This window comes from Ursus americanus, chromosome 7 (assembly GCF_024610735.1).
Source record: "Ursus americanus isolate L20-20 chromosome 7, mUrsAme1.1.p, whole genome shotgun sequence".
NCBI classification, from domain to species: domain Eukaryota; kingdom Metazoa; phylum Chordata; class Mammalia; order Carnivora; family Ursidae; genus Ursus; species Ursus americanus.
The window spans coordinates 17,247,908-17,272,721 of record NC_142133.1 but is presented as its reverse complement, the minus strand read 5'-3'; the positions used below and the strand labels follow the sequence as shown (position 1 = coordinate 17,272,721).

Sequence of the window (24,814 nt, the reverse complement as noted above, 5' to 3'; positions counted from 1 at the left end):
AAGAGTTAACACCACTTACTTAACTCATTATAACAATAAAGTAGTAGCAATGCTAGAAAAGGTATTCTATAAATTAGGCATCAAATGAGTGAAAATGGCCTGGAAATATTAGTTTCCTCTCCCTACCCTGTATTTTTCCCTACTCCTTCCTGGAGACAGATCAAGACGTGTCTCATCCTGGCAAATACCCCCTTTTTAAAGATTTCAGGTCACAGTACATAGAATATGCATTTTTCCCCAAAGATTTATTTATCTTAGAGAGAGAAAGAAGGGGGAGGGAGGCAGAGGAAGAGAATCTTGAAGCAGATGCCCCATGGAGCACGGAGCCCATGTGGCTGGATCTCAGGACCCATGAGATCATGACCTAAGCCAAAATCATGAGCCCAAAGCTCAACCAACTGAGCCACACAGGCACCCCAGAATATGCATTTTTAAAGTCTGACAGACTTGGATTCAAATACACAGTACTGCATTTATATAACTTCTCATTATCTTTTTCTTTATCAATAAGCAAAAAATACTTCCTGTAGGGTTGTTATGAGGAATTAATACATACCCTACATATTATATAATACGTGTCTAGTATAATTCCATGTCAGACTATAATAGGTGCTCACTAAAAGGTACTGATTGCTGCTATGATTATCAATAAAAGTTGTTCAATAACCATACTAAAGGTAGCATTCAACTAAACTTTTAAGGATGGAGGAGCTGGACAAAGGCAAGGGGCAAACAAAAGGAACAGGAAAACCTTAATTTACAAGAAATCACTTCTTTTTCTGTATTTCCTCTTTTAAGATAAACAAACCACAAGGATATAAGTTTACCAATTTTCTCAATTCTCTACCTCCAAGGTTATGAATAAAACTCAAAAGTACTATATTAGTTCTGTGTCAAAATTCTAACTTAAAATATTAAATTATGCTCAGTGGGCTGTACAATATAGTGTGAAAGGTACAATGTATTAATTAAAAACATTTTAGAAAGAATTTCAGTAAGAGTTCAAAGTAAGAGCACTTTCTAGTTAACCCAGTTAAATAGAAAAAAATTAACTGAAATCCTAATTCAACAGGCCTTTAATCAAATTTTATTGTCCAATAAAACCAGCACTGTTTTATTGATAATATTCTCAAAAACATTCCCAATGTTAGAATGGCATTACTCTTCTATTAAGTATAGAGTGACTTCCCTCCAAAAAAGTTTATCATCACTTCTAAAACTTCAACTGTTATTTTCTTCAACTTCATTTTCTTTTCAATAATAATCACAGCCTCTCATAAGAGTGCAGGGTCTGTTCTTTTCCCAGTGTGTTTTCCCCAACACACCTTTCAAACCACTTGTAAGTGGCAAAAACACCAAATACCTACAAAAATACAATCAAGAAGCCAAGAATTTTCTTATACAACCTGCAAACTTTATAGGTTATGAGGATAATTAATGGTAATTAAACTATCCTACTCCTGTATTTAACAGGAATATATCTATTTGGGGAGAATCAAAGTAATTTTCCATTTTCTGTGTTGGTACAAAAAGGCAGTTATTTTTATGGTATATATATTTAACCTTTATGATAATAAGCTTATCTTCTAAGTGACTAAGTGACTCTTTACCTTAGTAAAGAGATTTATTTTAGCCTTTTAGGCCTTATAGTAATACTATGTTTATAACTGACAGTGAAATCATCATCTATGTAAATGAGGGGATAAATTCTATTTTATGTTTTATATCAGGCAGACTCCAGAAAAGTAGAAATGACATCTCTTGCTCACCACTATATTCTTAGCACTGAAATACAGCAGATACCTAAAAAATATCTATCCAAGTTTAATGTTTATTTATGGAAAAGAAAATTAGGTTGGGGGAAATAAAATAAATATATGAATCAAAATTAGGTTAAGGCCTTAGGCATGGGATATGCTTAGCAACTTGCTTCTAAAAGAGTGAAATATGGAAGGGTGGGGGGAAACATCCCTAAAACCCATGACCCCAGTCTAATCATGAGGAAAATATTAGATAAATCTCAATTGAGGGACATTCTCTAATATTTCTGACTAGTACTCCCCAAAACTGTCAGTCATAAAAACAAGAAAAATCTGAGAATTTGGAATTCTGGAACAGAAAAAGGACAGTAGGGAAAAACTAGTGAAATCTGAATAAAGTGTGTAGTTTAGTTATTAGAAATGTAGCAATTTTGTTTCCTTAGTTATGACAAATGTACCATAGTAATATAAAAAGCTAACAACGAAAATGAAATGAAAACTGAGTAATGTATACTCATACGTACTATCTTGCAACTTTACTGTAAATGTGAAACTAATCTAAAAAGGTTTATTTAAATAAAAACAGAGTAAGGGAAATAAGGAATGAATCAAAATCCCTTGGAAGCAAGTGATGATAAACATTCTTTTGGTCCTTCTCTGTTTGGTGGTAAGACAAAGACAGCATTCTCCGAGTGGAAATAAAGTTATTAATAAAACACTACTGTAGGCACTGTATAAGTGTATAGTATTAATTATGAAGTTACATATGACCAAAGCAAATGCCCTCTGAATTTGTTTCCCAAAGTATCATTCTTAGTCCTCAATATTTCATTTCACTCTATGACAAAAATTCATAACATTAGCTGTCACTTCTGTATTGAATGGACTATTCCATATCTCTAATCTTTAGTCACTTAAAGGTTATATTCCTCTTGCTATCTCCCACTCACCTTACACTCAACTAACTAAACTTACCATCTTCTTGATAATGCTCCTCTTCCAAACCTCCCTCTCAAAGTTATAAATTTCTTCTCAATAGATCTTTTTCCCATGCCTCTCCATCCCCACAGTTAATAAAAGTATACACTGCTATCAAATGAACCTTCCTCAAATAAGGATTTTATCATATTCCCAGGCTCAAATGCCATCTTTTTTGGGGTACTAAACCATATTTAAATTCAGAAGTGATACTTTCAAGGCCATCCGTAATTGCTTATGCTTTTGTACCCTTCACTCATAAAGATCCTTCCATTCATCTCTCTACCTCATACCATAAGTCCTGCCCTTCCTTTATTCAGAAAATAATTCAATACTCACTAAGCATATCACATATACACAAGAAAATAAGATTATTCTGGGTGGTCAAAGACTTTATAATTTCCTTGGGGTAATAAAACCTAAAAAGATGATTAACAAAGAACATAGCAATATTTGTCTCATTCAAAGGTGTATTTTCAGTGCCTGCCACATGGGAAGTGCTCAGAAAGAATTTATTAAGTGAAAACAAGGCAGTACAGAATGCTACAGCCAAAAGAATTACATGCTATTTGAGAAGGTAAAGAATTTTCAGTTCGAGAGGTGAAGGCAGGTCTATATCTCTGTAGTTCCAAGGCTCTCAGGGCAGCCAAGACTCAAGCTCGAGTATTTCTTCAGTGGTTAGGAGGATGTGTGCAGGTGCGCGGAACCTTCTTACCAGCAAAGGTAAGAAGTAAAATTGTTATACAACACTGAAGTAGTAAATAAAGAACAGTTCCTGAAGGTTAGTGGAAGAAAAGATGGGAGAAGACAGGGATGAAAGTTTGTAAAGTCCTGAGAAGAAATTTGGTATTCATGCTTGACATAAAGGGTGATACAGTTCATGCTTGACATAAGAATGATACAATTTTCAGGAAGATTAATCTAAGGGGAGTAACATGGTTAGACTTTAGAAAGCAAGAGCCTTATTTCTTGAAGAAGCCTCCCATCTAAATCAAAACCCTTTAGGTTCCTTCACCTTTTAAGTCTTACAGTACTTGCCTGCATTATATAATTTAACTCCTAACTATATCCTCTCACAATATAAATTCTTATTTTCATGGGTGTTAATCTAGTTAATCTAGTCTCTTCAACCAAAGAATATGATGTGATCATCATAGACCTGTTTCTTCCTAAGAAATCAGCAAAGCACTGGGCCCTTGAAACTTCATTTCTGGGAGACTTTTTGCATTTGTGCAAAACCCAGTTACCAAAAAGACAACAATCTAAATGCAAAACACAACACATACTGTGAGTAGCTAAGCTACTGTAAGAACAATAGTAAGTCCCTTTGGATGGCACTTTTTAAAGTTTCATTCGATAGTCGGATCCCATAACTAATAATGCTGTTATCATACAGCATATGTTTTCAGTGCTTCCTGCTTTATATAAGTATTTCATCATCTCATTTACTTTTCTTTCTCAACTAAGCATTGCTCTCAGTGGTCAGCACATATATTCATTTCTCAATCACATTATCTTTTCTGCACTGAAGCCTCTCCAATCTTTTTATCTATTAACTTCATTGAGAACCATTGTTATGGCATAATTAAATTCTAATAAATGGTGCTGCTGTAACTTCTCTACATAATTCTTTAACACATTCTAAATGTTTCCTGTGGTTTAGCACCCTTCAAGTAAAACTGATTCAAATAAAAACATTTGTTACAGAAATAATGCAAATCCACCAAAGCATTTACAAAATGAAACATCATCATGCATTAGTACCCAGGGGTTACATCTAAATTCTAAAACTTGCCAAACTCTCCAAAAGTTTGGATTTTTTTTTTATCTTCAACCCTTTGACCCTTTACTTTCATATATTCTCAAAGTTAAATTTCATTCTTTAAAATAAAATCTGTTCATGTTAACATTCACATCAACCATTAAAACTTTCCCAAAAAGAGCTTCAGAAAGTGCACATACACAAATCAAACGGGTATTTACTTCATTCCTAAACAAGTATTTTCACTCATAAAATATTTTTTCAGGTCAGAATTTATATGTAAGAAGAAAAAAATAAGACAACAGAAGATAAAGAGATAAAGATAAAACTCAAAAAGAAATACTCCAGAACATGATTATTTCTTATTGCATTAGAATCTCTCACTGATGCTTTTGAAATACAAACGACTTTTTTTCCAGAGTTGGGGAACTCCATAATGTACTACTCTATTCTCCCACCACTCCTTAATGGTACCTAACACTGCTGAGATTTTAGAGATGAATCATCAAAACAGCAGAGGAAGGCAAAAACGGCAATATATACCTTACAAGGACTACAAGGTAACAGAGATTAAGTCTTAAAATTCGGATGGAGAGAGAGACATGGACAGTTCAGCTTTTTCCACTTCCTCATCTCAGAAAACACCAAAATAAATGTGGATGTGAGGCTACAGCACGTTTACAAAGCCCCTGGTACCAGTGAAGCCTCAGACCTAGTGGCGCTAGGGCACTCTATTACACTCAGCCGGCCACGTGGCTGTCACAATCAGAAGGAAGACAAGAGAAACAGCACAAACTAAGCTGGAAACAAATAACCTCCCTCCTCCCTCCACCTCGGAGTTGGGGTAGAAGAAATACTGTGCCGTTTCTTCGCACGCTAAGACTTTTTTTCCTCCTGTAAGGTGAAAACGAAGTACTGGAGCTGCTTTAAAGAGCCTCTAAAGCTGAAATCGGGTCCAAGAAGATCCCGAGAGTGCACCCCACTGAATTCGCTACGCTCATTCCCGCGAGCTAAGGTGGGAACAGAGGCATTTTGCAGAGGAGTAAAAGAGGTGGAGTTGAGTAAGTGGAGGTCGGTGGGCTACGCACAGGGGCCGCTTTTCCGACTCCCACCGTCCTCCCGGGTTTCAGACTCGCTGCTGCTGCGGTGGGGCGAACCCAGCAGGCGGAGGGCCTCGAATACGCCCCCACGACCTCTCACCCTCCCAGAGACAAGACAGAAAGGCAGAAGTAACCACGGGCCCGAGAGAGGCGGCGAACAGGAAGTGTCCATATTGCAGCGCAGAAAAACCCTAACTCGCACCCCTACCAAGACAGCCACGCGGCGAGGCCCCCAGGGCGCTGGAGGAGGGGCCAGAGGGTGCCGGGGTCGGCCACCCCCACATCCAGGACCCGCCCCTGTGCCCCCAACGCCCGGCAGCCGCGGGGCTTGAAGTTCACTCCAGGCAGCGTCCGGCGCCTCCCTGGGCACTACTTGGCGGGGCCCAGCCAGGCCGCCTGGGGCCGGACCAGGACTCCACGCCCCGCACGTCTCGCTCCACTTCGAGGCGGGGGAGGGGGTGCTGCACACACTCCCGAGGGGCTTGGGGCACTTCCTCTAACAGCAGATTCGCACTGAGTTGAGCTCTAAGCGTCCTCGGGGCCACCTCCGAGCCTTGTCGGAGAGTCGGCACCCCTCCCCGCGGATTCCGCCGCGCGGCACCCACTCCGGAGTAGTCATTACCTCTCACAGAAAACTCCTAACTCCTCACGGGGCCGCGCTCCCCTTAGTTCGACACCCCCCGGGAGCCCACACCGGACCCAAGCCCGCGCAGGGGAGACCCCCGTGCTGGCGCCAATTCCTCACAGGACAAAAATGTCCGGGCGCGTCACGGGACAGCCGCCTCCGCGCCCCACGCCGGCCGCCGGCCGCACGCGCTGCCTCCGCGCCCGGGAGCTGTGCCGCGGGCTGGGGCGGGGAGCGCGGCCGCCCGGCAGCGCCGGCCCAGGAAGGCGCCACTCTGCACGGGACTCACCGTCTGCTCGGCCGCCGCAGCGGGGAGGCGAGGGACGGGCAGGGGAAGACACAATATGGCAGAGCACCGCAGCTGCTCCCGGCGGCTTCCAGCAGCCGCCTCCGGGAAGACGCGGCGAAGAGCAGGCAGCGGCAGCTGCGGTGGCGGCCGCGGCAGCACCACATCCCCCTCCCGCCCGCTTCCTCCCCCTCCCTGCACCCTCCCCCGCTGCCATGGCAACGCGGCGCCAAGGAGATTAGCCCCGCCCCTCCCTCTGGTCTCCGCCTCTCGCGACCCCTCGGGAGGGGGCTCGGTCCGCCCCTCGGTGTCCCCTCCCACCTCCTACCTAAGGGCCGGCCCGGGACCTTCTCGCAAGCTGTTCTGAACTGCTGGTGGGAAGGAAGGGAGATGCAGTGTCCGGAAGGGCGGGGTTCGCACGGAAGGCAGGGCGGAGACGTTGTGGGCCAGTGCCGGTTTCGGGCTGAGGAGGGGCTGGGAAGGCGGGAAAAATGGAAAGGCCTCGCCTGTCCGGGAAGGACCTATAGGAGTGCGGCGGGGCGCGGCGCGGCCCCTGAGTGGCCGAGATGGCGCGGGGGCGGGGCTAGGGTGGCCTCCCCGGCGGGTCGGCCCGCGAAGCCTGGTGCTGGGACTGCACCGAAGACCCCCAACAGCCCGAGCTTCCGTGGGTTTCCCCAAGAGCTTTCCGCCATTGGCCAGGCTTTGAAAGCGCTGTAGGAACGGTAAAGCATTAATGTGAACTAAAAGTAGTGTTACACTCGCTTGACTGAAATTTTAAGTGAAAACTGAGCTCAGCGTGTTTGTGGTGAAAAAAAAAGTACTTTGGAATCAGATTCAAAATTTAATAAGCATAGCATTTATTGAGCCCTCAGTAAGTGGTAGGGACTGAGCTAAATTCTTTACATGCGTTGTAATAACCATAATGCTAAGAGAAGCGTTGCCAGATAAAACACAGGAGTGTCCAATTAAATCAGAATTTTGGTTAAATGCAGAATCATTGCTTTAATAGGAGAATGTTCCATTTGGGGATACACTTCCTGGTTTGTTTTGGTTTTTGCTAAATCTGCAAACTCTATCCTAACTCTTACAAATTCCCACTTTACAGATAAGGAATCCATGACTTAGAAAAATAACCTGACAAATATAAGGTAAGTGGCAGAACTTAGGCTCCATTTTACCAAAATTATGATCCTGATCACTAAATTTCTGAATATTTATATCCACATCTTCAAAAACTAGAGTAGCCATACCTATCTCACAAATGTGCTGAATGGATTGAAAGAAAAGGTAAAGAGACCTGCATAGTGACTGATGGATAGGAGCTTTACATTCTTCCGGAACAATGAATGTTAACTGAATATTCACTGTGTGCCAGGCTGTGAGTATAAAGTGAGCTGATTATGAAACAAGCTGCCTACTGACAATAAAACAAGTCAGGCTGTGAGGGTGACAGAGACACACAAGAATTATAGGCATCGGAATGTACAAAAACAAAAATGGAAGTGTCCTGCCCTCATTCCACAGAGGAGAATGCTGTGTCTATATGATTGTCCAAAATCACCTGCCAGTTCCATTTGTTTCTCATTACACTGTCTTGAAAGGCCTCATAACTGCATTTAGAGTAAGAGGCCACAAAGCAAATATATAATAAGCTTCAATTAAAGCAAAAGTTGCTTCATTTTCTCCCTTCAGAGCAATCACTGTTGCCCCCTCAAGTGGACAAACTGAAGGAAGTTCCTAGAGGAAGAATATAGTAGAAAGGGAGCAGAGTAAAGAAGGGAAGATTAAGAGGAGGTGGCTTCTGGAGAGCCATAGGCTCCTCATAGCTTAGTCTTGTTTTATCTCTGCTGGCCATGGTGATCACTAATAAAATATAGGTCTTCATCTCCTTACAGATTATTGTAATAGCATCTTATTTGGTATATTGAACTTTAGTTTCTGTTTTTCCTTCTGATCAATTTTAAACTCAGGTGACCAAACAGTCCTGCTCAACTCTAGAAGAATCACAGAATTTGAGATCTGGAATTAATATATACTTTAAAGACATGTCATCTAGGAGCCCAGTTTATCATAGATGCAAAAACAAATCCAGAACAGTTATATAACTTGTTCAAGGTCAAATAATGAATGTACTGCATTGGCATCCACTAAGAAATCTCTGCTGGTCCTTTCTACTGACTGATTCAGTAAAGAGGCTAGGAACATTTAAATAATCTCTGTGGATAAGGCTCAGGTCCCTTAGGAAATCTGTTATACTTAGTTTAGAGTCCAGGGACACTTGTATACTTAAAGGCTAAAGGACTTTGAACACCTATCAAGGAAAAGCTCTGATTAAAACTAATGATGATTTAGAGTGAGTAGCTTTTCCTAGGAGTTTACAAGAGTAAGAAGGCTATGAAACCACAGTTTAACTCTTTATGAAAAAGAGGATCCTGGCATTTACGATCTCTCGTGAAGTTTGTATTCTTCATTCTCCAAAATACTTTAAAAGAACATATTCAGTAATAAACTTTCCTAGAAGACAAATGCATTAGAAAAATATATTGTGTGAAATACCCTCATATTTAGGCTGAAAAGTGATAGGAGCTCAAATATAGATATTTACATTTTAAATGTCTTTATCATTGTATTACATATATTTAACAAAGACTCTTCGATCATGACTTGGTGATTCTAAAAATAACCAGTTTACCAATAAGGAATGTAGGCTTCAAGCCCCTTGAGGTCAATGACCATATCTTTTTCATTTTTATAGTCTAATTTCTTGGAACAGTTTTTGGGACAGAGGTGATGGTCAATAATATTTGTTGATAGAAGAAGTAAGTTTTCTCAAATTCCAAGATACCAGGACTAGGATACAACAGTCCTAGGTACTGGTCTGCCCGTTGGGCTAAAAAAATGGAATTGTGAATGAAAGTCTAATTTTTTTTTCCTTTGAGGATCTTTTTCAATGTACTTCCTAAGAGCAACTACCTGTATTCGATAGTACCTACATTTCTTTTTTTTTTAATTTTATTTATTGATTGATTTTTTAAAGATTTTATTTATCTGAGAGAGCGGGTGAGCAAGAGAGAGCACAAACCAGGGAGGGGGGTGGAGAGGCAGAGGGAGAGGGAGAAGCAGACTACCTGCTGAGCAGGGATACCCAACCCCGGGTTCTATCCCAGGACTCTGGGATCATGACCTGAGCTGAAGACAGACACTTTACTAACTGAACCACCCAGGTGCCCCAGTACCTATATTTCTATAGGCCCTGTTATTGGCAGTAATTTGGACCAATTCTCCTACTAAGGACACTAGAAAAAATTAAATATAAAAATATAAAAAAATATCAGCTTGAAGGTATCAGAGAGCTAACAAGATAGAAATTATAGTCCATGACCTGGGGGTTGATGGAAGCCCAGGGAATCCACTTATCCATTCCATAGAAAGTTGCCGAGAGTATGAACAGGAATGGGGGATAGCGATTTGAGTTCAAGATGTGCAAAGGGGGAAGGAGGATGACTCTGTTGAAGCCCCCTTGCTTTGTACAAGGAATACAATACAGTACAATACAAATGGTTATATCCTAGAAGTAAAGGGGAGACATCTCCATTTCAAATCATCTCAACCCTGAGATTGGATTAGGGTAATTCCTTTAAGCTAATGCCACCAAGCTCTTGGCAGAAGCAAACCAAAATTTTCTCTGGAGTAAAGTAATACCATTCTAGGCCTCAAATTATTTGTACCGCTTTGCAAAAACTGTCTAGCACACAATGAAAAATAATCAGTCACACAAAGAAACAAACAAAAAACCAACAGAAACAACAAGGAACAAAAACAGAGCAAAAGGAATTCAGATGGTGAAATTATCACGCACAGATTTTAAAATAACAATGCTTTCTATGTATAAGTAAATAAACCTAAGATTAAAAATTTAGATAGATAATTAGAAACTTGAAAAAAAAATAAAATGAAAATTTTAGAACCAAAAAATTCACTAACTGAAAATAAGAACTCAGTGTTGGGTATAACAGCATATGAAACACAGATAAAGATAGAATTTGTGAACTAGAAGATAAATGAGAAGAAACTATGCAGAATGAGACATAAGAAAAAGGATGGAAAATACAGAACACAGGGAAAGCACATAGAAGACATAGTGATAAAGTTTGATATGCATGTAGTTGGAATTCTGGAAGGAAAGGAAAAATAGTATTGGACAGAAATAATATTTGAATTAATGAATCCCCAGCAGGATATATATATATATATATTTTTTTTTTTCTAATCCGTACAGTTGACACGTAGCTACATCATGAAAAAAATGCTAAAATCCAAAGGCAAAGAGAAAAATCTTAAGAAGAACTAGAGAAAATAAGAGTTGATCTTTAAAGAAACAATAGACTTGGAACTGACTTTTTAATAGAATAGTCTGAAGCCAGAAAATGACAGCACAAAAACTTTAAAAGACTGAAAGCAAATATTTTAAGAGTGAAAGTGAAATTAAGAAATCTTCAAACAAACTAAATAGAGTGTTTGTCACCAGCAGATTCACATGCATTCTTTAGGCAGAGGAAAATGATCCTGGTTATAATAATGTCAGAGATACATGAGGAAATTAAGATCAATTAAAATGATAAATATGTGGGGGGCACCTGGGTGGCACAGCAGTTGGGCGTCTGCCTTCGGCTCAGGGCGTGATCCCGGCGTTATGGGATCGAGCCCCACATCAGGCTCCTCCGCTATGAGCCTGCTTCTTCCTCTCCCACTCCCCCTGCTTGTGTTCCCTCTCTCGCTGGCTGTCTCTATCTCTGTCAAATAAATAAATAAAATCTTTAAAAAAAAATGATAAATATGTGGGTAAATCTAAATGAATTTTGGTTGTGACTATATTATCCAATAATAGTAATGTCTTTCATATTTAAAAATATATAACAATGGTATATAAGTTAGGAGAGGGTGAATGGAATCAAGTTCTAAAATCTGTTCATTGTCTAAGAGGATGGAAAAAAGTTACAATTAATAGTAGACTCTGTTAAGTCAAGAATGCATCTTGTAATCTCTAGAATAATCACTGAGAGAATAGTAAAAGACTGTTTTTTTCCTAGAGAGAGAGAGCACGAGCAGGGGAAGGGACAGAGAGAGAGGGAAAGAATCTCACACAGACTCTGCACTGAGCGCAGAGTCAGACACAGGGCTCAGTCTCACAACCCTGAGATCATGACCTGAGCCGAAACCAAGGGTCCAATGCTTAATCCACTGAGTCACCCACGTGCCCCAAGACTATGGTTATTAGTCAAGGTTCTGCAGAGGAACAGAACCAACAGGATGTATACACACACACACACACACACACACACACACACACACACACACAAGGAAGAGACTGTTTTTTAAGGAATTGGCTCAACTGGTTGTGGAGGCTTGGTAAGTTCAAAATCTGCAGGATAGGCTGGCAGGCTGACCTAGGGAAGAGTTGCAGTTCAAGATCAAAGGCATTCTGCTGGTAGAATTCTTTCTTGTTCGGGAAAGGTCAATCATTGTTCTAGTAAGGCCTTCGACTGATTGAATGAGGCCCACTCACATTATGGAGGGTAGTCTTCTCTACGCTAAGTCCCCCAATTAAACTGTAGATTTCATCCAAGAGCAGCTTCACAGAAACATCTAGAATAATGTTTGAACAAGTATCTGGACACTGTGGTATAGCCAAATTGACACATAAAATTAACCATCATATTATGCAGTTTCCAATCAAAAAGGGGGAGAAAGGGAATGGAGTAATCGAAAGTAATCAATCTAGAGGTGCCTGGGTGGCCCAGTTAGTTAGGTATCCAACTTGATTTTGGCTCAAGTCATGATCTCAGGTTCCTATGATCAAGCCCTGCCTCAGTTTTCGTGCTCAATGGGGAGTCTGCTTGAGATTCTATCTCTCTGCCCTTCTTACCCCTTGAGCTCTCTTTTTCTCTCTCAAACAAACAAATAAAAAAATAAAATATTTTTAAAAAGAAATCAATCTTAATGAAAGATAGGAAAAATATGAGGACATACAACAGGTAAGACAAATAGAAAGTAATAAGATGATAGATTTAAGCCCAAATACATCACTAATTACCTTAAGTGATTACAGATCCTAATTTAATGAAAAAGATTGTTTTGGTTATCTATTGCTATTTAACAATCTACCCTCAAATTTAGTAACTTCAAACAACAACCATTTTATTATATTTCATGATTCTGTGGGTCAGGGATTTGGATAGGACACAAAGGGAATGGTTCATCTCATCTCTGGGTGATGTCTGCTAGGGCTGAAACATCCCAGATAGCTGCTTTACTCTCCTGTCTGGCACCTCAGCTAGGATAGCCCCAATGGCTGGAGGTTAGCTGGACCAGCTTCACTGAGATTATATGTACGGGGCCTTGGTTCTCACTGTTGATTGAGTTCTTTGGTTTTTGTGTAAGTAGTTCATGACTTCTTCCTCTCCATTTGGCCTCTCCATGTAGTCTCTCCAGGGGAATAGGCAGACTTCTTACAAACAAGCTCAAGGCTTCCAAAAGGATTAGGCTTGAACGTAGCATATGGTCACTTCTGCCACGTTCTACTGGATAAAGCAAATTACAGGCCCATCCCAGAGTCAAGGGGAGGGAACTGTGGAAGGGTGTAAATATTAGTGGGTATGATAAATCTGGGCCCACCAATTCATGTTAACCAGCGAGTGTAGATTGTCATACTGAACAAAAAAATCAAAACCCAACTGTATGCTGTTCAGAAGGGATATATCTAGAACATTAAAATGCAGGAAGGTTGAAAGAAAAGAGATGGAAAAAACTAAACCATGAAATATTTGAAAAGAAAGCTCGAATAACTATATTAATATCAAAGTAAGTAAACTCTAACACAAAAAGCACTACTAGAGACAAAGGGAAATTCTTCATAATGATAAAGATTTAGTTTGCCAGGAAGATTAAAAAAATCTAAATTGTATTCCATTAATAACATAACCTCATAGCACATAAAGCAAAAATTACAGAAGTATAAGGAGGAATAAAAAGATAACAATTTTAGTGCAAGATATTAACATATTCCGCTACTGATAAAATAGGCAGACAAAATATTCGGTGAGAATGTAGGTTTGAACAACAATTAGCAAAGTTGACTATAAAGGCATATTGAGTACTTTTCTATAGTCCTTACATATGAATAAATTTTTCAATTTGTATTATTTCTGTTTTGGCGCATGAAGCTGGAAGGGAAAACTGAGGATCCGGAGCCCTCAGGGTGGTTAGAACCTATCTTTCTATATTTATCACTGGATAACTTTACCTCTGTTAAGTTCTTACTATGTACCAGGCCCTGTACATGGCAGAGATAAAAGTTGTAGTTACAACTACAGACAAGCAAATCAGAAAATACAATGTGGCATTGTAACTGCAATGATAAAGCTTTACATAAGGAGCAGTGGGAACCAAGTCCTAATTCAGCCACAGGAGATAAAGTCTGAGCAAAGTTTGCAGAAAGAAAAGAATATGGAGGAGAAGTGGCAATGTGGGGGTGGGGAATGGAACCACACCTAGCAAAGCATGACTGTTCAAGTCAGAGAACTGTCAGTCATTTGGAATGTCTGGAGTATAAAAGGTTGCTCGAGTTAGGAGTTATCTGGTTGCAAGAAACAGAAACTCATGCCAGCTGGCTAAAGTAAAGGAGGAACGAATGTAAAAATAGGCAGGGATTATGTGAGACAAAACTGTGGGAAGCACAGCCAACATATAAGAACCCTCCTTCCCCCTTTCTCTCTCTCATCTTCTGGTCTCTAATCTGACCTTTTCTTTGTACGTCTGCTTCATTTCCTCTGCAGACAGGCTTCTCTGCTTACTTGTCCACTTGCATGCTACTATGGCTGTCCCAAATAGCGGCCCCTGCTCTCCATCTCTGGCCTCCACCCAGTTTGCCCAACTTTCCTGCTTAGCAACCCACAGTTATTACTTAACCCTGTTTCCCAGTCCCAGTTCCAAATTCCCAGGAGCTGTACAATCTGACTGGTCCAGTTTCAACATGCATGTAGATCAGGGGTCAGCAAACTTATGGCCTTGTGGGGTGGAAGGGAAGTTGGCAAATCTGGCCTGCCTTCTGCTTTTGTAAATAAAGTTTTAATGGAACACAGCCACACACATTCATTTACGTGTTGTCTTTGGCTGCTTTGACGTCACAAGAAAGAGTTGAAGAGTTGCAACAGAGAACCTATGGACCACAGAGCTGAAAATATTTACTATCTAGACCTTTACAGAAAAAGATTGCTGACCCCTGCATTGGATAGTTGGATGTGGAGACATAGGGGTGTGTAGGGGCTCAGGGAGAGACAGCTCCAGGAATTGAAGCTTTGAGAAATGGATAACCCCTTCCCCCTCTTTGCAGAAAAATGATAATGGGGGGGGGGAAGGCAGCTGAGGAAGAATTTTGAGAAAGGAAATGTTTGAAGGCTCTAACACAGGAAAGAAAATAATCAGTCTCAAGTATGTGCTAAATTTTTCACACAAAGAGTGGAAGAGTGCAAGACAGTTACTCCTTAATCTGGAGAAGTTCATTAAGATGCTAAATTTAGAAGAAAGTGTCACCATAACTACCTTTAAATAACTCACTTGTGGCAAATTTCCCAGACCCTCCATAGATAGCTCTTGCTGAGATGAACTGGCTGAGGCACCATATTCACGGTATGTCGAAAGATTTTTAAATGCATGTCCAAAAGGTTTAGTATTTACCTTCCAAAAGAGGAAGAGAAGAGAGGCATTGAGAGAATGAGACAGTTGGAAAGACAAAGGCCGACAAAGACTTGGGGAATAGGAAGAGACAAAGTCTAGAATTTACCATTTTGGTAAACTAAGATCATTCCGAGGAAAATACGCAGTCTTTTCGGTTGAGTAGAAAAAATGGTTAGAGTGTTTAAAGCTCTAGAGATCATTCTAGTCCTTGCTATATTCAAAGTATAGTCCGAGCACACTCAGCAGCATCGGCATCACCAGGAGTTTATTAGAAATGCAGAATCCCAGGCCCTACCCCAGACTCACTAAATAAGAATCTGCATTTTTAAAACTCCTGCAGGCGATTCATGTACACACTAAAGCATAAGGAGCACTTAATTAGGATAGCAGTTTTCAGATTATTCAAAGTAGAACAATGAGGTTTTGCTTTCTTTGAATGAAACCTTACATGGAACCCAACTGTATGAAACAGATCAGAGTGGACCTGCTTTGGTTCAAAATGGGCTGATACTGAAAGGCAGAGAAAGGCTGGGAAAGCCCAGGCATTTTCATCCAGTGTTCCTCCAGGAACACAGTTCGAAAACCACTGATCTAATGGCTTGAGCAGAACTATTATCAGAATCTTTAGGGCCAGCCTCTGTCAAATTCCTAGGCACTCTGTCTCTCTCTTTTTTTAAAGATTTATTTATTTATTTATTGAGAGAGAGAAATGGAGTGTGCAGGGTTGGGGGGGTGTAGGGGAGGGGCAGAAGGAAAGAGAATCTCAAAAATCTCAGGCAGACTCCACACTGAGCGCAGACTTCATTGCCAGGCTCCATCTCATGACCCTGAGATCATGACCTGAGCTGGAGGCAAGAGTCAGAAGCAAGTGACTGAGCCACCCAGGTGCCCCTCCCAGGCTCTCTTTTCTACCTCATTGAGAACTTCTACAATGAATCCCTAATAGTGATAGGGTATATCCTGCCTTGAGAGAGTTGAATTTTTTTTAAAGATTTTATTTATTTATTAGAGAGTGAGAGAGAATGTAAGCAGGGGGAGCAGCAGGCAGAGGGAGAAGCAGGCTCCCCACTGAGCAAGGAGCCCGATGCAGGGATCCCAGGACCCTGGGATCATGACCTGAGCCAAAGGCAGACGCCCAACCGACTGAACCACCCCAAAATCCCAAGAGTTGAAATTTTTAAAGACCTGGAAATCACCGATCTAGGTCCCTTCTCTCAAAGATGGGGAAACTAAGGCTTAGAATGTAACCAATAAAACTCAATTAAAACATAGGCACCTTTAAAACTATACTGATCAATCACAAAAGAGGCTGCTATAGATTGAATATTGCCCCTCCCCCATTCATATGTGATTAGGTCATGTGACGGGAGCTATACGGACTGGGATGCGTGCCTTCATGAAAGAGACCCCGTGGAACTCCCATGCCCCTTCCATCATGGTATGTTACAGTGAGAAGATGACTGGCCGTGAACTGGTAATTGAATTCTCACCAGACACCAAATGGTGGGACTTCCCAGAGTCTAGAATTGTGAGAAGTAGATATTTGTTGTTTATAAGCCACCCAGTCTTCTGTATTGTGTTATAGCAGCCCGAATAGACTAAAACAGAGGGAAACCTAAGCTTCAGTAATTCTTGGGGACAAAAAAAGTGCTAAAATTCCATATCTCTTCCCTGGTCCCTCCCTTCTTAGCAGTCAGGTGGGGAGACAATTTGTACAGTTTTTAAAAGCTGTAGGCTTAGACTCAGGTTAGAATCCTGGCTCTGCTACTTACTAGCCCTGGCAAAATATTTCAACATTTCTTAACCTCTTTGTATCTAAAATGAAGAGAGCAATTCCAGCCTTCGAGGGGTGCTACGAGGCTAATGTATGTGAAACAAGGAGCACATGACCTGGTGAAGAGTAAGTGTTCAGTAAATGTCAGTTGCCCTTGTTATTTTTTAAATGAACGACAACTAAAAAGTCAACCTATTTCAATTTTAGGAATTGCTCAAAAGGGTTGCATAAGAGAAGCTAGAGAAGTCAGTTTCCTTTTCCACTGCTAGAAGAATAAAACAAATTATATCTATAGCAGTTGGCTATCTAGTAAATAAAATTTACTCAGAATTAAATACTGCAGTTGTAAAACTGACTTTTGATAAATGAGGTAATTGTTTAGGGAAGGCAGTATTAAAGAGATTCCAAATTATATTGTAGCAAATACAAATTTTTGTTCCCAGTAGTGTTGCATTTAGAGTTAGGCATTTTTAGTAACAGTGGTCAATTGCTTCACTCTGTCTCTTTGATTGTGCAAGCCCCAAACCTTGAAGTCACCTTTGGCTCCTCTCTTTCTCTTTAAAATATGTCTAGAATCTGACCCCTTCTCCCCACCTCTACTGCCACCACCCTGCTCAAAGCCACAGTCCTCTCTCACCTGAATGACTTTAATGCTTACTAAGTCCCTGCTTCTCCTCTTGCGCCTAGGCAGTATTTCATTACCACAGCAGCAGGAGTGAGCCTCTTAAAATCTGTCAGTTCGTGTAATGCCTCAACTCAAAACTACTCCGTGGCTTCCTCATTTCACTCAGAATAATGCCAAAGTCCTTATAATAGCCCACCACGTTTTACATGATCTAACCCTACCACCACCACCATTGGCCTTCGTGCTCTTTCTTGACAGTGCCAGGCACACCCAGCCCTGTGACCTTTGCTTTCTGCCTGGAATGTTCTTCTTCCAGATATCTGCTTAGCTAACTCTCTCACTTCCTTTAAATCTGTGGTTAAATTTTACTTTCACAATGAGGCTTGCCTTGACCTCCCTATTTAATACTGCAAATTGTCCCCAACCATGTCCCAAGAATTTTAATCCCCTTTTCCTACTGTACCTTATCTTTCCCGTAGCAATCATCATCTTCCCACACACTAGATAGCTTATTTATTATGTTTTCATTAAGTCTGGCTCCCTGACTAAAATGTAAGCTTCGCAAAGACAAGTCTTCCTTCTGTCCTCTGATATATTATAATTATCTAGAACACTGCTTGGAGTATAGCATACAGTCAAAAAATATTTGTTGAATTAACTTATTAGTTTTGTGATTATTAGTTTTGTGTGTTTGTTGCACTGTCTTATTTGGACAAAGAATAAACAAATGGACAATAATTTAACAAAGCCAATGATTACATCAGTTGGGGGTTTTCCATTTTCTTTCGGCTTCTCTTTGTTTTCAATTTCTTCTTCACGCTATGCTGAAACCCCCAAATGTCCTGAATACAACTCTACTTTAAGCTGATGTGCACATTTCCTCACCTAGGAATCAGTGCTGCCCATGTTGCCCTTTCCACCCTCCTTCTAGTCCTCAGCCGTACCCAATCTGTTCATAGAGCACAAATTCTATGTCAAAATAGCCATTATTTTTGGGACTGCCTGGTCTTACATATTGGCTAAGAGGCCCCCATTCTCAGGCCAATAGTTCAGGTTGGGACTGATGCCGTAAAGAAGGGAGAAAATAGTAGTGGTGCACAGATGAAGATTTGGAAGTTGGCTCATCTAGGGGAAAATGATGAATTTGTGCTATTCCTACCCCCATGGGACAAGAAAAAGAAGACAAATCGGAGGATGGCATTAATAAAGTTGTGTGCTCTTCACTGTGGTTTATGAAATCCTCCCTTGGCTCCTTTACAAAATCTTTAGCAGGATCTATATCGCCTATAAATATTTGATGGATGGATTTTCTTTTGAAGGGATCTGAATATGTTCTGGTTCCTGCTTCAGCGTTGACATGGGGCAAAAGTGGAGGCTTTCCATGGCAGGGCTATACAAGAAACATTTTAGGTGTGGAGATTGCAGTCTTCTGGCGTTGCCCGTCTGCCATGGGATAGGGTGATGGGCCATGCAAAGGAAAGTTGACTTCCTGCCCCTGCCAGGGCACAGCATGTAGGCCCACAGATGGGGAGAGGTGACGCTGGCAGCTGGGGGATGGTGAGTGCACACAGTCATGGGATGGAGCCCTGAGGTGCCTATGAGGAGCTGCCCTTATCTTGAAGGTATCCCTGTGCAAGACATTAAGTAATGAATTAAAAACACCAAGAGGAGTTGAGAGAGAGGAGAAGAAGAAGGAAAAATATTTTATAGTTTAGTATCTTTAGCATTGCAGTGCATTGGCACTTCTGCTTTTTGAGCAAGGTGCCATATTTTCATATTTCACTGGGCCCTACAAGTAATGTGGTCAGTCCTATCTGTAGGCATTCTACTTCTTTTTCCTTTCCAAGTAACAGACTGTAACATCTGAGTGGTGATGTGTCTTCCATTAGTGAAAATAAGCCAATTTTTACAACATATAGTATTATTAATCTTCAATTACCTTTGATGGGTTTAGCAAAGGGGAAACAATTTTTTCCTATACCCATAAGAATCACTCTATCATTAAATTCACTTTATTTTATGATTTAAAATGAATAAGCAGGGAAGAAAATTTAGTACTTGTCAGTAAAATTCCATTTTAAATTGCAGTAATTTCTTTTCTGAATGTTCTTGATATCCAGCAATCATGATATAAAATGTTGCTTATGTATAGATATTATATTACATAGGAGAATATATTTTCAGTTCCGTGGCAGTCAAGTCTTCTAAGAATAAAATAAGCATTAAAAATAATTGAAACTTTGAAATATGCATTTCTTACTGATATGATTGCTGTCTCTTCTCCTGTTAGGGAAGTGGTATTGCTTGATAGAAAGAACCCAGAATTCTGAATTAGAAGAATAAAATAGGCAAATTATTTAATCTTTCTAGCTCCCAATTTTATCTTTGTTAAATAAAGACCTTCAATGAAGTAGAAAATCTCTCAGTTTTCTTCCAGCCCTGGAGCTTAATGACATTTGAATCATGCTTTAAACACATACATACATACTCTATTTTTTTTTTAATGAAAACTACTATTAAACTATCTTTAATAACTATGGGTCTTGGAACATGTTTGTATGAAAGTAATAGAAACCTACTGAATTTGCTCAAGTAAAAATTCTTTTTTCCTTTTTAAAAAAGATTTTATTTATTTATTTGAGAAAGAGGGCATGGGGAGCGGCAGAAGGAGAAGGAGAAGTAGACTCCCCACTGAGCAGGGAGCACGATGAGGGGCTCTATCCCAGGACTCCGGAATCATGGGCAGATGCTTAACTGACTGAGCCAGCCAGGCACCCCTAATATGTTATTTTAAAAGGAGTTGCATTATAAAAATACTTTCACAGTCCACAAAAGATCAGAGAACGACTAAGCCATGGGAAAGACAGGAATCAATACATTTCAAGACTCTCAGTATCAAGATTTTAGAGATCTTTGCTCTAGTGCTCTACCATTAATGTGCCTCAGCTACCAAAGTACTGAGATAGAAGACCTAATTTGCTGAAATGGCTTGTTTCTTCTTGGTCAGAGGTCTACCTTTGATCCAATCAACTGTGGCTTGGGAGAATACATATGTGATAAAAACAGGGAGGCCAGACTACTCAGTAAGGATTTGTTCAAAGTTTACACACTGTACAAGTAATAGCTAGATACAATGTACAATTCAGCTAATGATGGTGCCACTTTGAACAAGTCTGAACTACCATTGGACTTATTTTCTCATAAGCAGATACTGCATTTCATATTCTTTTGGAAAATATCTTCAGAACTTTAAGAGAAAAAAATGCCAACCTTAATTCAGTTAATCTAGCAAATGAATTTTCCCCTTCTATTTACTTCAGTGTCTGTGTTGCCACTTGATAGAGGAATGTATTGAACCTCACTCATTGCTGCTCTGTACTGGGCTTCTACTCTAGCCAGGTCCATAGAATCCTTTCCCAAACCAATTAAGAAGCTCAAATGCCAGGGCACCTGGGTGGTTTAGTCAGTTAAATATTTGTCTTTGGCTCAGATCTTGACCCCAGGGTCCTGGGATTGAGTCCCACATGGGGGGGGGGGGTCCCTGTTCAGACTCCCTGCTTCTCCCTCTCCCTCTGCTGCTCCCCCTGTTTGTGCTTTCTCACTCTCTTTCTGTCAAATAAATAAAATCTTTGAATAAAAAAAAAAAGAAGCTCAAATGCCACATGTTCATAACAAACATGATAGAACAAATGTGTTCTTTTTATATTTATCACATTATTTTAAAAATAAATTGTGTATCAAAGATGCAAATCATTGATTCCATCCATCCTCCCCTCTAAAAGATTCTGACTTGCCTCCATCACAACAGAGCCCTTCTGGCCTATTTGTACTATGTGACCTCACCCCTCCCCCAGACTGAGGCAAGTAAGCCATAGGTAGACACTTAGCTTGCCCAAGATGATGCACCCCATTGCATGGCTAAATCAATCAAATTTTCCTTTTTGAACATTTGAAAGAGGAGACACAGAAACCGAGGGAGTGGGCAGCTACATCACTTTTATAGGGGGAGTTGGAGAGAGTGACTGCCCTGTTCTCACCCTTGCTTTTCCTTGTATTCTGTAAGATTATTAATTCTTATAGAATAAATCAAGAGTATGATAAACACATGGACTAATTTGAGTAGGTTGCTTGAAATAAACTTGCTCTAAAGCAAATAGAAAAGAATTTAAATACCATTAAGTATTTTTTTTCCTTTTTTCCCTTTAAAAAAAAAAAATCAACAACACTGTTATTTCCTAAAACTTAGTAGTTCTCAAACTGAAGCATGCATCAGAATCAGCTGGAGGCTTGTAAAGTGCAGATTGCTTGGTCCCATCCCAGACTTTCTGATTCAGTATGTCCAGGATGGAATGAGGGCATTTTATTTCACATTTCTAACAAGTTCCCTGGTGATACTGATCTTGCCAGTCCAATGATCACTCCTTGAGAAACAATGCCCTAGAAATAATGATCTAAAATGACCATGTAAAAAGATAAAAAATAAAAATAAAATAATCGTATCTAACATGACTTTCTTTCAAACCCCAAATTAAGATTCTTTAGAAGAGTAGAGTGTCTAAGAGTTCATGACCTGGTTGAATCCAGATAACCTAGATGCAGATCCTAGCTTAGCCACTTACAAAGTAGGTGAGCTTGGGCAAGATACTTAACATTTCTGTGCCTCATAATCTGTTGAGTAGAGAATGTAATAGACAATACCAACAAGCAGCCTAGCACTATGTAATTGCAGATATTCATATAGACTCCAACATATGAATGGTATCCCCTAGAATTGTGCGAAGGGACCATCCTGGTATGGGTACCTCCCTGAGGGAGTTGCGACAGTCAAGATCATTATAAGGATTAAATAAAATGTAATGCATATAAAGGGTTTAGAATAATACCTGACATGTTAAGGGCTCATTAGATGCTAACTATTAGAAATTGGTCCATATCTTAGCTATGCAAAGAAAATCTTGAAAACATAGTCATGGTGACTGTATTCTTAGTTAAGAATTAAAGGGATGCAGGTGCCACTGTGCAGGCATAGTAGATTAAAAATGTTTCTTTCTAAGAGATATGTGCTTTGGAGAGCAAGAAAGTAGAAAAAGAAAATATGACCTTAATTCTCCCAGGGCACAAAACTACCCTTTACCCCATATACATATCTAGTATAAAATTAAGCAGATAACCACTGCTGTTCCCAAATAGTCTTTTAATATCCTGAAATATTAATACTTTGATTATCAAGAAGTAGTTAGTGCTCTGTATAGTTTGGAACCTAATGATTTTTTAAATTAAGTCAATTTACTTCTCCAACATACTGTGTCCTGATTTAAAATATTATTGTAGGGCATAGGTGGTAGATTGCACAATTTTATTTCACAAGAGAAGAGAGTACTTTAAGCTGGGAAACAGTTAAAAAACGAAAGTGGTAATTGAAACTATAGGAATAGTACAAGCCAAGTGAGCTTGGTGCCGTAAAAAAAGTCCTTTGAGACATGTATGTGGATGTTCATAGCATAATTACATAAGAGCCCAAACCCAGAAACAATCCAAATGTCCTTCAGCTAGTAAATGAATAAATAAAATATGATATATTAGTTATCTATTGCTATGCCCAAATCACCCCCAAAATGTACTGGCTAAAAACAACAAATGTTTATTTTCTCACTGTTCCTGTGGGTCAGGAATCTGGACCTTGCTTAGTTGGGTAACTCTAATTTAGTCTCTCTCAAGATTACAGTCAAAGTGCTGCTCAGGTTTGCAATCTCATCTGAAGTCTGGACAGCAAGGAGGAGGTATCTACTTCCATGCTCACTCCTGTGGTGTTCACAGGCCTCAGGTTCTCATTAGTTCTAGCCAGAAACATCAGTTCCTTTACCATGGGGGATCTCTCCATAAGGCTGCTTACAACATGGCAGCTCAGAGCAAGGGATTCATGAGAGAGAGAGAGAGAGAGTAAGAGCCCCCAAGAGGGAAGCTATAGTCTTTTTATAACCTAATCTCAAGAATGAAATCCCACCACATTCTATTCATTAGGAGCAAGTTGCTAGGTCCAGCCCACTCTCAATGGGAAGGAACCACACAAGGTCATAAATACCACAAGGCGGGGGTCATCTAAGGTCATCGTAGAAGTTGCCCATCAGTGTGGTATATCCATACAACAGTACTATTCAGAAAAAAAAAAAAAAAAAAAAAAAAAAAACAAACCAGGAACTACTGAGATATGCTGCAAATGGGTGAACCTCAAAAACATTAGGCTAAGTCAAAGAAATCAGACTTAAAAGACCAGATACAGTACTGTATAATTCTAATATTTGACATTCTGAAAAGGCCAAACTATCAAGACAGAAAGAAAATCAGTTGTTACTTAGGGCTGGGGGTTTGAGTGGGGAAAGCAGAATTTGGGGGGGAGGGATGATGGACATGTTCTAAACTGGATTATAGTGATAACTGCACATCTCTATATATTTACCAGAAATCATTAAATTATACACTTACAAGAAAGATGGCATGAGATACAAAACAACTGGCCTGTTCTTTTCAAAAAGTCTCAGTATCATGAAAGGCAGAAGAATTATGTCAGAATAAAAGAAACGAAAAAGACATGACACCATCTGCAATGCATGATTCTGGATTGGATCCTGAATGTTGGAGGGAGAGAATGGTAGGATGCCATAAGGATATTATTGAAAAATTGGAGAAGTTACATATGGACTGTAGATTAGATAATACTGTTGTACAATGTTAAATTTGCCAAATAATTGTCCTGTGGGTATGTAGGAGAATGCCCTTGTTCTTCTTAAATACATGCTCTTTGATGGTAAAGTTGCATGTTTTCTGCAACTACCTCTGAACTAGTTCAGGAAAAAAAAAATATATGTGTATAGAGAATGTGGAGGAGTGATAGAGTAAATGTAGTTCATTGCTAACAACTGGTGAATCTGGGTGAAAGGTGTCTAGGAATTCTTTGTATTGTTCTTGCAACTCTTAAGTTTAAGATAATTTCAAAATAAAAAGCATAAAAAAGTGAAACAAATCTTTGAATGAATTCTCTCTCTTAGCTTCCAGTTAAGATCAAACACAGCTATCAGCACAAATAGAAAAACCAACTACAGAAAAAAGGAAACAAATAATTTTTGACCTAATACTTGTTAGGTACTGTTTTTCTTTGTTTGAACTAATT

The 24,814-nt window shown here is 39.9% G+C and overlaps 1 protein-coding gene and 1 long non-coding RNA gene across 4 annotated transcripts in view; one reads left to right on the top strand and one right to left on the bottom strand.

Moving 5' to 3' along the window:
• Positions 1-6,979, bottom strand: part of FOXN2 (forkhead box N2) — a 60,179-nt gene extending 53,200 nt beyond the window's left edge. Inside the window, exon 1 of one of the 3 annotated variants that reach the window (XM_045787949.2) lies at positions 6,840-6,979. The gene's annotated coding sequence lies outside the window, so the exon portion shown is untranslated. Of the gene's footprint in view, positions 1-6,222; positions 6,364-6,514; positions 6,699-6,839 lie in introns of those variants that run through there. The other 2 variants (XM_045787947.2, XM_045787950.2) reach the window with 2 other exon arrangements.
• Positions 6,980-7,104: 125 nt separating this feature from the next.
• The window catches only part of LOC148109634 (uncharacterized), a 112,286-nt gene continuing 94,576 nt past the window's right edge, over positions 7,105-24,814 (top strand). Inside the window, exons 1-2 of the long non-coding RNA XR_015725174.1 lie at positions 7,105-7,233; positions 7,617-7,659. This is a non-coding gene — a long non-coding RNA (uncharacterized LOC148109634). The remainder of the gene's footprint in view (positions 7,234-7,616; positions 7,660-24,814) is intronic.